This window comes from Trachemys scripta, chromosome 1 (assembly GCF_013100865.1).
Source record: "Trachemys scripta elegans isolate TJP31775 chromosome 1, CAS_Tse_1.0, whole genome shotgun sequence".
NCBI lineage: Eukaryota > Metazoa > Chordata > Testudines > Emydidae > Trachemys > Trachemys scripta.
Window position 1 is genome coordinate 3600827 of NC_048298.1, and position 14410 is coordinate 3615236.

The 14410-nt window shown below is 48.5% G+C and overlaps 1 long non-coding RNA gene across 2 annotated transcripts; it reads right to left on the reverse strand.

Annotated features, from left to right (window-relative positions):
• Positions 1–3569: 3569 nt before the first annotated feature.
• On the reverse strand, positions 3570–14059 carry LOC117889464. Of its 2 annotated transcripts, XR_004648491.1 has the most exons (5): positions 13198–14059; positions 11061–11171; positions 10689–10894; positions 10160–10266; positions 3570–4300 (listed from the first exon to the last, which is right to left on the reverse strand). It is a non-coding gene; the product is annotated as an uncharacterized LOC117889464 (long non-coding RNA). The 2 variants fall into 2 exon arrangements; XR_004648493.1 differs by lacking the exon at positions 10689–10894.
• Between the last annotated feature and the right edge of the window lie 351 nt (positions 14060–14410).

Here is a 14410-nt window from a genome sequence, read left to right on the forward strand (position 1 = left end):
CACAGGCAAGACCAGTCCATGTTACAACAGAATCATGCTGTCCCTGCTCCCTTCTCACCCCGAGAATTATCCCAAGCAGAGCTTCCTAGAAGCAGGGAGGCGAGAAGAGCAGGAGATTCACTTGAGTTCACTATGGACCCTGCTGTGTCCATCTGTTAACCCAGGAGGTGCTCAGAGGCCAGGGTGACGGGCACCAGTACAACCCCCATGGACACAACACTGCTGGGGAAGGTGCTGAAACATAGTAATAGCTGTAGCGTAGCTGGGGAATATAGGTCTGCATCCATACAGGCGTAGGGGTCAGCGGGGCACCTCAACTGGAGACCTTCTGCTCCAAGAGAACAAGTCCCTATCGCTACAGCAGAGGAGGAGTTCCATTCACTCCAAGCACTGCCACTTATCCTCGCTGCAGCCAACTACTAGCGCTATCCAATGCAACACGGCAGTATGTGACACTGACACCCATATAACAGCTGATACCCACTGCAGAGAGCTATCTATCCTAACCTACTGAGGCGCTGCCGTAAGAAGTTACCAAATAGCGTTTCAGCAGAGGACTGGGTAGAAACTAGACAAACTCTTCCATCCGCTTAACAAAACAGGTGAAACAAGGATCGATGGAGCCAGCCTGGTTCCCAGGAAGTCTTGCTTTACTTCCGTCTCTCTCTGGCATTTCCCCTTCTCTTCTCTCCTGCCCACTTACTCTTGAGGATCCTACTCCTGGCATGTCAGAGGAGCGACTCTGTGACCAACACTTATGTCATGAAACTCACAGGCCTCCTCAGGTCTCACTCAGGCAATGCTCCATGTGCGGGCTTCATCCCAGGCGTTGATGGAGTAATTTGGTCCATTGACTCCAATGGGGGCGTTATTGGCCTGAGGTCTGTGTCGCAGAGGGAGGTGGTCCTTTATGGGAGCTGGATTTAGCTCCCCACCCTCGCCTGGCACTAGCCAGCTGTCTCCCAGGTGGTGGATACAAGACCAACAAGCAGCCTATGTGAGAGCTAGATGGTTGGTGGGGAGGTAGGAGACTCTGGGTCAGGGAAAGTGGGCTTGCACACCACCTGGGCAGGGGCGGCTCCAGGCACCAGTGCACCAAGCGCGTGCTTGGGGTGGCAAGCCGCGGGGGACGACCTGCTGGTCGCCATGAGGACATCAGTTAGGCTGCCTTCGACGGGATGCCTGCGGGAGGTCCGCCACTCCCGCGGTTTCGGCGGCAATTTGGCGGCGGGTACGCTGAAGCCGCGGGATCGGTGGACCTCCTGCAGGCATGCTGCCGAAAGCCGCCTGACTGCCGTGCTTGGGGCAGCAAAATACACAGAGCCGCCCCTGCATCTGGGGGAAGGACCTTGCTGGGGATATGTGCTATATAGAGAACAACAGATGCCTGGTCTACACTGCAAAGTTCGACTGGTAAAACCTGATTTACTTTGGCACATTTTTGAATACGCGCCCCCTCAGTTTTGAGTCCTGTCAGGGAAGCCCTGACCTTTTGCCAGGGAGCTTCTCCCCGACGCCCGCACACCCTCGGTCGGCACTGGTCTACCAGTGGATCGTCTGTCTGGACGCTGCATTACCCGTACCGGTCAAAACTGTCCTCCAGGAACAGCCCCACAATGCCCCTGTCCTTGCAACGAAGACCACTCTGGCCACAGTTCTGAACTCTGCGGGCCAGCGGCCACCGAGAGAAGAAGCCCAAGCCCGTTTTAAAGTCCCCAGGTACTGTTGAAATGTTTCTCTTCTTGCCAGCCCACCTTGGCAAGCATGCAGGGCTGGCTCCATGCAACATTCTGGCTAAACCTCCTAGTGCCTCCTGGCCCAGGAAAGAAGTCCTGGATCTCCTCAGTCTTTGGGGAGAAGGGGAAGTACAAGCATAGCTGCCGAACCACAGAAACAAAGGTGTCCATTCAGACGTGTGCAGAGAAGGGATGCAGCAGCGGGAGTATGGTCAGATGAGCACCGATGCTGGGCGAAGGGGAAGGAGTTGTGGCAGGCCTACCAAAAGGCAAAGGAGGCCAATAGAAAAGCTGGGGCTGCCCCCCAGATCTGCCGCTTCTATGCGGAGCTGGACGCCTTACTTGGTGGGACCCAGAGGAAGGAACCCCAGAAGTGCCCAGCGATGAAGAGCTCGTCAAGGAGGGGGCGCGATGGCTGCAGACCCCCTGGAGAGCTGACCCTGGCCCAGATGAGCCCAGAGGAGGAACCCATTGCAGAAGAGGAAAGGAGCTGAGTTTGGGTGTTTAATTCATGGCTTTTTTCAAACTACAGTATGGTCACATAGGGTGACCAGATGTCCCGATTTTATAGGGACTGTCCCGATATTTGGGGTTTTGTCTTATATAGGCGCCTATTACCCTCCCAGCCCCGTCCCTATTTTTCACACTTGCTGTCTGGTCACCCTATGTTCACAGGCTGCCTTGAAGTTCCTCCCCCTCTCAAAACGGGTGCTGAATGCATGTGGCCAGGGAACAAAGGAATCATCTTTTGCATAGCTGGTTTCTTAGAACATGCATTGCCAGTCATAGGCAAAACAGGAGAGCAAATATTGCAAGCAACGCATCAACATTTACAACTGCATGCTTCAGCCAGGGACAGCAAAGAGAATTCCTGGCCACTTAAATCGATGCATCGCAAGGAGAAAGAGAACCATACTGAGCATTCAAGGAAAATACATAGGAAATTAAAAATAATTCTTGCAAGCAGTCCAGTAGCTGTTCACTCAGACCATCTGATTGATTTAAAGCTAAAAGTACACAGCAAACACATATTGCAAGTATCAAAACATGCAGTACGTTGGTTCAAGTCCAAAACAAACGCCTCGCATGCTGGGCTTGAAATCAGGAGTAGAAGGAAGCAGAGGGGGTTTGTGGCTGACTCAGGGCATTTGGCTCTGAAGTGGCCTGCAGGGCTAGGCAGTGGTAACCTCCCTTCTTTTCCGGAGTACAGCGCTGATCTTGCCAGGGATCTCCCATTAGTCATCTGACACCATTTTGATGAAGTTTGCAGGCAGGCAATCTTTGGCCTTGGCTACACTTGAGAATTCACAGCGAGTGTAGTCGCGCCACCAGCGCTGCGAGAGAGCAAGCAAGTACTCCACTTCTCCGAGGGGAATAGCTTGCAGCGCTGCGAGTGAGCGTGCAGCGCTGCAAGCGCTGATTACACTGGCGCTTTACAGCGCTGCACTCGCTGCGCTGGGGGGGGGGGCATTTTCACACCCCTGAGCGCAGCAAGTTGCAGTGCTGTACAGCGCCAGTGTAGCCAAGGCCTTTGAGATTTGCCTGAACGTTTCTCAGCAGGGCTGCTTTGTTTCTTCTACCCCCATAGGCAACTTTCTCACACCGCCCTGCAAGGAGTTCCACCAGCGCTAGGAGGAGTGCGGCCGCCTATGGCACCCACAGGAGTGTGTATTGGCCAGAATCACCACTGCCTGTAATAAGTTTGGCAATATTTACCGCGCTGTCCCTCCAGTTATTAGCTGGGATGCCTAGCCGACCCCCCCCCCCCCCTCCTCAGGGTTACAGGTTTTGAAAAGTGCCCCCTATGCACTCACCAGGCTGGGAACTGCTGACCTGTCCTAAAGTCAGCGGCTCTGAAGCTAGCCTGATGCTGTTCATTGTTTTATTAAGATCTTTATGGGAGCCTTTTAGGAAGATTTTTCTCTCTCTTTTCCTATCTGCCAACTCTTTAAATCTAACAATGTCTATCTGGCCTGTTGTTAGCAGTGGCCTCAACGGGGGTACCCCTTCTGCACCTGCTGAAAAACTGACCTTGAGCAGAAGGAAGAAGAAAAGGTCAAGGAAGGGCATGTTCTCCGGTCACCTCTGGAGCTCTGAGTCGGGGACAATCAAGATGTATTTATTTGGTCTTGCAAGACAGCCACGCAACCTCCAAAACCGTTAATCGACAATTCAGATGCCAGCCAACTACTGCTGAATCACGAAAGGATACAAATTAACACAAAGCAGCATACTGCCTGAGGATGGGGCACGGTCAAAGCACAAGGCCTTCTTCAACTGCCCAGCACCACAATGGGCCCTTGAGTCACGGCTGTTCGAAGTCAGCAGACGGCCTTTCCACTTCCCCCCACCCTGCCAGCGACGGTTTCCCCCTTTGCTTTATGGATATTTTGTAAAACACACCATGCAGCGACAACCATCGGGATATTTGCCTTGGTGAGATCCAGCCTGGTTAACATCCTTACCATCTACCAAATGCACACTACACTGTCATTCTGAACCTGCTCGGACGCCGATTAAATCTCTCCTTGTTGCTGGCTCAGTGCCCACTGCAGTTTCAGGAGCTAGGGAAGCAAAGGGCGGGTTAGGTTCCAGGATCACTACTGGTGTTTCAACCCCCTGACCAATGCAAATGTGCCACCAGCGAAGGGGGTCAAGTGTGCACATGCTCTCGTGATACTGCAATGCTGGCAGTGGTAAAACATCCTGGCGTAGACGTGGCTTTGATCAATGTGGAACTGTGTCTATGGCTGAACAATAAACGCATCCCTTGGGAAAGGCAATGAAGTGCCTGAACTGAGCAACCGCATCATTACAAGAGGGTAACCCGTGTCCTCACTTGTCTGTCAAATCCGCCGTTTAGCTGTTGAGCGTGTCAGGGCAAGATCTATTCTTTTCAGGGAAGTGCCGAGAACTGTTGTAGGATCTGTAAAATAGTTCTACACTAAAATCTTGCTTGTGCCGTGAACCCACAAAAGCAAAGACGTTGCTCTCCCTCAAGCTTCTCTGTATGGTAGGTGAAATAAGCCAAACCATGCCAATGAGTATGGAGGACACTGGAAGCCCTACCACCAAATGTCCTTGCTCTTGTAGGTTTACATTATAGTGAACATCAGCTCCTCTGTATTCAATTTCCTTTTATTTAAACTTTCAGCAATGTCATTGAGTAAAACTATAACAAGTAAAGAGCATGTCTTGGAATAAATACAAGTATTACAGAGCCCCTGAATGTATCACAGCTCCCCAACTGCATTCCACCAATGCTGGAGACAGTCACATGGAACTAGGTGTGACAGATATTGCAACACCAAGCCGTCTCTCTAGATTAAACTGATGATTGGGTTGATGTCAGACGGTGTTCTCCTCCATGGGGGAGGGTAACCACAACTTCTACAGGAGCTAAAAACAGTCGAGGGTGGCTACCCCTGAGTCTGTAATTGACTCCTGAGAAACTCCAGCCCTGGGGTGGTTTGCATAGACTGGTTCAAGCTGTGTTTTCCGGAGACCAGGAGACGAAGAAAGGGGTTTGGTATAAAGTACGAGCTTGAACTAACTCAGGGCCTTCTTTCTGCACAGCAAACGGACAGGACCAGGTTTTTAAGGCCCGGCTTGACAAAGCCCTGGCTGGGATGATTGAGTTGGGGGGATTGGTCCTGCTTTGAGCAGGGAGTTGGACTAGATGACCTCCTGAGGTCCCTTCCGACCCTGATATTCTATGAGGACCTTCTGTCCAAGGGGGGCCCAAGTCTTGCAGAAGGGCTGGAAAGACTTTACCAGGGCACCATAAGACTGATGGTGACTCCTGGTATCCTTAGTGTGTGTTTAAATCTGTTTATTGTTTTTATTAGGGTTAGGGTTAGAATGTTCTTGCTTAGAAAGAGCTGTGTGGTGACTCATCACTGCTCTTCAGAGCCCTTGGAGAGAGAGCAAAGTACAGGTGCTGGCCGTTGAGCAGACTGGCTTGCTGGGGATATCAGTGTAAGGCCAGGAGCTGTGTGGCCTTAAAATCCCTGGTCAGAAGGGTGTGGAACAAGGGTTCCTTCCCAGAGACAGGTGATGGCTGGAGACCTGAGACCTGACCGGGCTTTCCTGGAGTGGACCCCTGAGGGGTGGATTCAGTTACCCTGAAACTGTGACACTAGGTTTTAGCTTTCTCCTTCATAATGGAAATAAATGGTAACTAAACCAAACCAGAGGGGTAGCCGTGTTAGTCTGGATCTGTAAAAAGCGACAAAGAGTCCTGTAGCACCTTATAGACTAACAGACGTATTGGAGCATAAGCTTTGTCGCTTTAAACCAAACCAGTTGAACTGCATTTGTGAGAATACAAACAACCCGTGTTATATAAAATCCAGCGGAACTCTCAAGTAATCCATCTGAAGTGGGACTGAAGCATGAGCTCAAAGATCAGCTACCTGGACGGCTGTCAGTACTCAAACTTCTCATCCAGAAAATCCTAGTATTAGCGGTTTTCACTGACTTTGTGTAGACAGCAAATACAGAACACTTGAAGTTTGTATTCAGTATTGGGTTACTCGCATTGCTCCTCAGCCCTCAGGAGAAGGCAAATCTCACCCTGGTGATCTAAGTTACTCAAAGACCTTTTCTGTTTATCCGGGCAAAGAACATCACATATAGCAGTGTGTTTACAGCTCTAGTGCTGACACATATGATGGATCAGAACCCACCCACCTGTTCCTCCTCCATTTCCTTGACAGAATTAAATGTTCTCATGTTACTTTTATTTATATATGTGAAATTTACTAGCATGTAAATTTATTACATGAAATTTACTAGCCAAGAAGGAAGGGCCTGACTTTTGTATTGCTCTAAGAGCTTGTCTATAAATTCACCAATGAAGTCCCCAAAGCATTTATATTTGTTACATGACCAGATCATGTGCAAGGGTATCAGCCTGGGGTTAGAACATTCCAGACAGGCAGGTGGCTCCCATCCCATGTGCTTAGGCTATTTATATGTCATGTATGCTATGTTTCAGAAAGCACTAACAGCATTAGAGGAGGGTTTTGCATTTTGCACCCGCATGACCCTTTGCATCTTGAAAATCTTTTTCTGATGAAAAAGTCTGCTTAGAATTGAATAGCAAAGGTCCTGAGGAAGGACACCTGGATTTGTCCTGTCATGATTAACATGTAGCAAGTAAGCTGGAGAAATGTGGGCTTGGCTAAACTACCATTAAGTGGATACATTACTGGTTAAACAACCGCAAACTAAGAGTAACTATGAATGGAATGATGCAGGATTGGAGGGAGGTCTCAAGTGGGGTTCCACAGGGATCTGTTCTGGGTCTGGTGTTATTTATCATCTTTATTAATGATCTGGATGTAGGTATAAAGAGCAGACTGATCAGATTTGCAGATGACACAAAGCCTGGGGGGTTGCCAACACTTTAGAGGATAGAGTTAAAATTCAAAGGGTTCTTGATAAATTGGAGATCTGGATTACCGACAACAAAATAAAATTCAATAAAGACAAATATAAGATGCTCCACTTAGGGAAGAAAAACCAAATGCACAAATACAGAACGGGAGATAACTGGCTTGGTAGCAGCTCTGCTGAGAAGGATCTGGGAGTTGTGGCGCATCAAAACCTCAACGTGAGTCAGCAATGCGATGCAGTTGCAAAAAAGGCAACTGCAATTTTCGGTTGCATTAACAGAGGCATAACATGTAAATCACGGGAGGGGATAGTATCGCTCTACTCGGCACTGGGTAGGCCACAGCTGGAGAACTGTGTCCAATTTTGGTCACCAGTGTATGGAAAGGATGTAGAGAAATTGGAAAGGATTGAAAGCAAGCAACAAAGGGATGGAATGCAGCCGTATGGGGAAAGGCTGAAGAAACTGGGTACGGTTAGTTTGGAACAGCAGAGATTAAGTGGGGACATGATACTGGTCTTCAAATACCCAAAAGGCTGCCATAAAAAAAATGGAGAAAAGTTGTTCTCTCTTGCCACAGAGGGCAGGTCAAGGGGTGATGGGTTCAAACTACAGCACAGCAGATTAAGAAAAACTTCCTAACTGTACGGCGACATTCTGATCTCACATCAGTGTAAATCCAGAGCAGTTTCACTTATGTCAGTGGTGTCATTCCAGAGTTATGCCTATGTAGCAGGTCAGCATCTGGCCCTAAACGAGACAGAGCACAGCAAAGGCTGACAATAAATAATTGGAGGTATGGGAGACTGAGAATTATAAAAGTGAAACAAGAGTGAAGGTTATTGCTACTTCCTGTTTTATGTGGTTATTTATGTGGATCCAGATTCTGCCATCTTTCCTCTGAGTAGTCACTGTTGACTTGAGGAATAAGGTCTACTTACATGGTAGAATAGGATACACTATAGGATATACTATAGAATATTCCACATGAAATCTATCCCTTTGTATTTATAAGGAAAGGGGCCAACATTTTCAAAGTTAGGCACTTAAATCCCGATGTGATTTAGGACACTTAACATGGGGAAATAGATTCAATGTGTGTAATGACCCAGCCACTCCCAGTCTCTATTCAAGCCCAAGTTAATGGTATCTAGTTTGCAAATTAATTCTAGTTCAGCAGTTTCTCGTTGGAGCCTGTTTTTGAAGCTTTTCTGTTGCAAAATTGCCACCTTTAAGTCTGTTACTGAGTGACCAGAGAGGTTGAAGTGTTCTCCTACTGGTTTTTTAATGTTATGATTCCTGATGTCAGATGTAAGTATCCTCACACCTTCTTGTCAACTGTCTGGAATGGGCCATATTGATTATCACTACAAACGTTTTTTTTCTCCTGCTGATAGCTCATCTAAATTAATTAGCCTCTTAGAGTTGGTATGGCAACTTCCACCTTTTCATGTTCTCTGTATGTATATACATCTTCTTACTATATGTTCCATTCGATGCATCCGAAGAAGTGGGCTGTAGCCCACGAAAGCTTATGCTCAAATAAATTTGTTAGTCTCTAAGGTGCCACAAGGACTCCTGTTCTTTTTGTGGATACAGACTAACACAGCTGCTACTCTGAAACCTGTCTATATGTAGCTAGGCTCACATGTTTGTGTACATTTTGTAAACCCAGTTATTTGGAACCCTCTCTGCCTTGGTAGTGTCTACCTATTATTTTGTTGTGCAAAGAGCAATAGACACAACAGTTATTTATCTGGAACACGGTATGGCTGTCCCTGAAGAAAAGGGCAGCATCTGAAAATTGGCTGCAAAACCTTTGGCATCATCCCGCTAGTCATGACTATGGAAGTTTCCTTCCATCTGTTTAAGTCTGAACTTTAGCTGTGTCTGCTCTTCTCTAGTTTTGGTTCTACGGATAAGATGCCTCCGAAGTACAATTTTCATTCCTTAGTACGGTATGTGAAACCGAGACGGATCCACTGACGAGCCCAGCCTTGATCTGAGGGTTATTCAAATTATTTTTATACTCTGAAAATGTTGAAAAAGCTTTTATTGTTTGGATGATCTCTAGTGTGTACGTTTACTGTGTTTAACAATATATCTGGTGCATGCAGGATTATTTCATGAACAGTGTAGCACAATGCGATTCTCTGAAACGTATTACTGCCACTCCCAGTGAGTCCAATGAAAGCATGAACAGAATGAGTGAAACAGAGGACATACTTTTCCATAGCCCGGGGGGAGGATGAAGAGGATCAGAAAGAGACAACAACCCCATCTAATGTGTAACTGAGGAGAATATCCAGACAATACATTCCATTCCCAGCCCATTACAAAGGTTTTTCCTCATGGACTGGGCCACTCCACAGACAAATATTTTTTTTCCGTCTCTAGTCACTCTGGAGGTGTGGAACAACATGAGAGATCCCACCAAATAGCTAGTGGAGATTTGTGGCTCATGTCTTCTTAGCATGAAACCTGCCTGAAATTCATGGATAGTCATGAATCTCCCCTTTGCTAACAGAGGAAAATCCTATCCAGCTGAAGCGCTGGCTTGTTGATGGATTGGCAGAATTTTACCTGTTGTTCCCATCCAGTAACTGACTGACCCCTAAATGTCCTCTAATTCTGCCTCACCCACACGGAACACCTGCAATCACCAATGACGTCTAAGACAAATGCAGTACAAGGGTGGTAAGATTAGAATATCCGCGGTGTAAGACTAAATTTGATCGCGGCATGAGAAGTTTAAGCAACTCTATGCCACAGCTCTCAAGGAGACCAAGAGAACCTTTTTCTCCACAGTCACAGCTACTGCAAAATGTCAATCAGTGGAAATGTTTAGGATACTGCCCCACTTAAACAATGCAGATTGCCTTCCATCAGTCTCCGATTCAAGGAGACTCCTGCTGCAAAATGCTCTCACCCTACTTGGGGGATGAGGGGAGATAAAAATCTGAGCTAGTTTTTCCAGGCCTGAGGAAACAACATCAGAACAGTGGGCTGTGAACATGACATCTACCTTGAGCTTCTGGGATGGATCCAGGAATAGAAGGCTGTCCACAGAGCCCCAGATGGAACATGATGCTTCTCAGAATTCAGCCCGTTCATTCTCACAGCAGGAAATTGCTGAAACACAGAAGGAGATCCAAACTACCACAAACTGACCCATGTTCTTCTGAGCTGGTGAAGGCCCTGGTGCTCTGGATGGCCTTTCTACCACAGACAGTCAATGTCTCCTCTTAAGAAACAACCTATTACCCACCCTAAGACACGCAGTAGTCGCAAGGACCATCACTCACCAGCTATCACCCATGATCTAAACTCCATTTCTAAGCAACGTAATTGAGAAAGCGGCAAAGAGCTGGTTTCTTCTGCTTAAGTGGACCCCATCTAATCAAAATAGTCTCACATCACAGAAAGCACTCTGTTGCTTCGTGAATCAAAACAATCTTTTTATCTACAATGCTGGCATCTCCCTTTGTTGGTCCCCACTATCAATGTGCTCCTTTCTTGCCACCAGAAAGATGTCTTAGCTCATAAGCACTGACCTCATCGTAAGTTCTCTTTACAGGCCTCGCAAGTGATTTCTGAGTCCACATCTTCTAATTTTAGTTAGCAATTGCCACCTTTCCTCTCATCTCTAGATTACTGATTCAGTCTTCTGCCAGGCTGATAGTGCTGAAGGACTGTTACCAGTTGGTTGGTTGGTGGTCTCAGTGCATTATCTAGCAGATCGTTTCTGTGATGTGGACACCTGTGAACACAGATGGGTCTGCTGTTGGCAGTTTCAGTAGAGATGTAAGGACGGAATAGGTGAGAAAGACTGAGCTATTCTCTCAGTTCATACAGTGGTCTTTCCAGGTCACATTTGAAACTCATAGATAGGGGAGTGAGGGAAGCTTACACTGTCTATGCTCTACCTGTTCTGTAGTAAATAGGAAGCTTCAGGCTCCAGAACTTCCAATCCAGCATCTTTCATGTCTCAGCCGAAGGTCACATAATTCAGCACCATTCACCAGCACTAAATTCACCTAAACAGTTGTAATAGAATAATTTTTAGGAAGGAAATAGGTTTAGATTATAAACTTCTCAAGGTAGACAAGAAACCTGTCCTGTGTTCCGTACAGCATGGAGCATGTTGTGAATTCTCAACAAATACATTAATTTATGGAATTATCTTCCCCAGGGGCTTTTCCTCTAAGTTCCCAAAGAGGAAATTCTCGATTTCAACCCCTTTTTGTTTGTTTCCCCGGTTCTTTTTTTTCTGCTTTCTTTGTAATTTTGTATTCATTGATTTTTGTCTTTGATGCAGTGCGGCGAGCCTGCAAACCTTCAATGCAAGCAGGAACGAACATGCTACTACCCTGGTAGTACCCCAACCTAGACCCCTCAACAAAATTAAAACACTGGCAGCTGCTCTAAGATCATTACAATGAATAAAGGTTACAAAAAACTACTGTAGCTACCAAAGGAATTTCACAATCCTTTCATAACTCAATTTTGGTTATGAGTTATTTCTTTCTTTCTTTACTTGATTATTTACTCTTCATGGACCAAGACTCCATGTACTAGGTCAGTAGCTAGACCACCTCAGCCCACTATCTAATTAACTCTCACAAAAAAAACTGGATCGGGCCTGGTCAGTATTTGAATGTGTTCTTTTTTTTTTTTAAAAAGTCAGGTACTGCATGACATGGAAGTTGTAAACATGCTCTTCCTTCTAAGAGTATTAAACGACGTGGCATCAGGGCCACCGTGACGCAAAGCCGAATTCCTGAACACTCATGCTAAAGGTCAGACTAGACTTTTCACAAGAGGAGTTTTGTTAGCCTCATAGACTGGGCAAAATATGAGCGTGTATAATTACATTTTACTTTTCTCCATTCCCACTGCAAGTTCAATTGGACATTCGAGTCTTCTTTCAATTGCTGTGCAGCATTGCAATGCATTGTTAAACAGCTGCCACCTTTAATGTCAGAGGTGGTTCCATTTTAGTGGCGGGTGAAGTGATTTTGCTGTGTGTATCATCTCTAAAGCAGTGGTTTTCAAACTGTTGGTCGCGACCCAGTACTGGGTCGGAAATGTAAGACACTGGGTCGCGGCGGCTTTGGTCAGCATCACTGACCGGGCCGTTAAAAGTCGGCAGTGCTACCCGGCTAAGGCAGGCTAGTCCCCACCTGTTCTGATACCGTGCTGCGTCCCGGAAATGGCCAGCAGCAGGTCTGGCTCCTAGGTGGGGGGGGGGTCACGGGGCACCACACGCTGCCACCGCCCTGAGCACCGGCTCTGCACTCCCATTGGCCAGGAACCGGCCAATGGGAGCTGGGGGGGGGGTGTGGGACAAGTGTCTGCAGGCGAGAGCCACACAGAGCCGCTTGCGTGCCTCCATCTAGGAGCCGGACCTGCTGCTGGCCGCTTGTGTGGCACAGTGCAGTCTGCAGTGCTAGGACAGGCAGGAAGCCTGCCTTAGCACCCCCGCTGCACTGCTGATTGGGAGCTGCCTGAGGTAAGTCTGCGCCCCAACCCCCTGCCCCAGCCCTGAGCCCCCCAAAACCCCTCATCCCCAGCCTGAGCCCAGAGCCCCTCCCATACCCCAAACCCCTCATCCCCAGCTCCGTTGGGTCACAGGCATCAAACAATTTGCTTCAACTGGGTGGCCAGAAAAAAAGATTGAAAACCACTGCTCTAAAGGATTTTATAGAGAGAGAATATATTATGCTAAGTATATAGATAATAGAATATGTTATGCTAATAAGGGCTGACTTTCACCTTATTTAAATCTCAATGTTTAGCCATATCGGGGCGGGAGGAGAATCATGAAAAGCATAGCCTTTATGGTGCCACAAGCCATAAACCGTAAGAAATACCATTTTAGTGCTCATCTTGCCATGCGCTATGGGTGAGACATTTTTGCCCAATTCTATAAATGCACTCCAGTATACGGCCCCCACTGCTCCCAGAAATCCACTGAGTAGCCCCCAGAAAGCCTCAGCTGTACTGAAATGGTAAATAAATTATCCAACTAGCAGTGTAGAAACAATGGCTAAAAAGTGTTACCACTTTCCCCAGTAATCCGGAAAGCGCCATCTTATCAGGCGGCAGGCAGATAAGATGCCCTTTATCTGTGGTGATGGGAGCAAGGACAAAGCGCCTTGTTATTCAGAAAGTGACTTTTAAAATCGGGTCACTCGTCTGAGCTGGGACGAGAACAAGACACTCCTTGGAATGTGGATAAGGAGCAGTCCCAGATGAGTGTCAGGCAAGGCCTAACAGCTGGCAGAGATTGTTTTTTGACTAATAGAGCAGACAACGCCCAAGGGGGGGGGGAGCAGTCCCCAGGTATGTATATGTGTGTGTTTCAGGGGATTGTTGGGCACGACTTGGCTGAAGGTACAGCCAGGTGGTGTGGGTTGAGCAGGGCAGCCCCCAGGGGTGCGTGTTTGGGGCCTGGGAGCTGGGCAGAAGGCACAGCTAGGTGGGGTTGTTCCAGTGGTGCTGATGGAGGAGGACTGCCCCCAGTTACGTGTGTGTTTGGAAGGTAGGGGGCTGGGCAGCAGTGAACTGAGGGCACAGCCAGCTAGGTGGATTGAGTAGCGCCAGAACAGCCCCCAGGTGTGTTTGGGGATGGGGGGGCACAGCCAGGTGGGATGAGCAGGGCTGGGGGAAAGGGCAACCCCCAGAGGTGTTTGGGGGTGTGGAGCTGGGCAGGTGGGTTTTAGCAGGGCAGGAGGGCCAGGGCAGCCCCCCAGAGTGTTTGGGGGTACAGGGTACAGCCAGGTGGGAGGAGCAAGGGAAGGAAGGGTAGCCCCCAGATGTGTTTGGGGAGCAGGGCCAGGGGTGGGGGGAGGGCAGGCTGAGCAGGGGAGGAGGGGAGCAGCTCCCAGGTGTGTTTGGTGGTGGAGAAGCTAGGGGGGTGGGACGGGAAAGATCAGAGGGATGGCAGTCCTCAGGAGTGTTTGGAGTGGGATGGGCAGGCCCCAGGTGTGGTGGAGAGGGGAGGGTTGAGCAGGGCTGGAGGGGCTGGGCAGGCCCCAGGTGTGGTTGGGGAGGGTTGAGCAGGGCTGGAGGGGTTGGGCAGGCCCCAGGTGTGGCTGGGGATCGGGGAAGGTTGAGCAGGACTGGACGGGGAGGGAAGGTTGAGCAGGACTGGAGGAGCTGGGCAGGCCCCAGGTGTAGTTGGGGATCGGGGGAGGGTTGAGCAGGGCTGGGCAGGCCCCAGGTGTGGTTGGGGATGGGAGGGCTAAGCAGGACTGGATGGGACGGGGGGGGG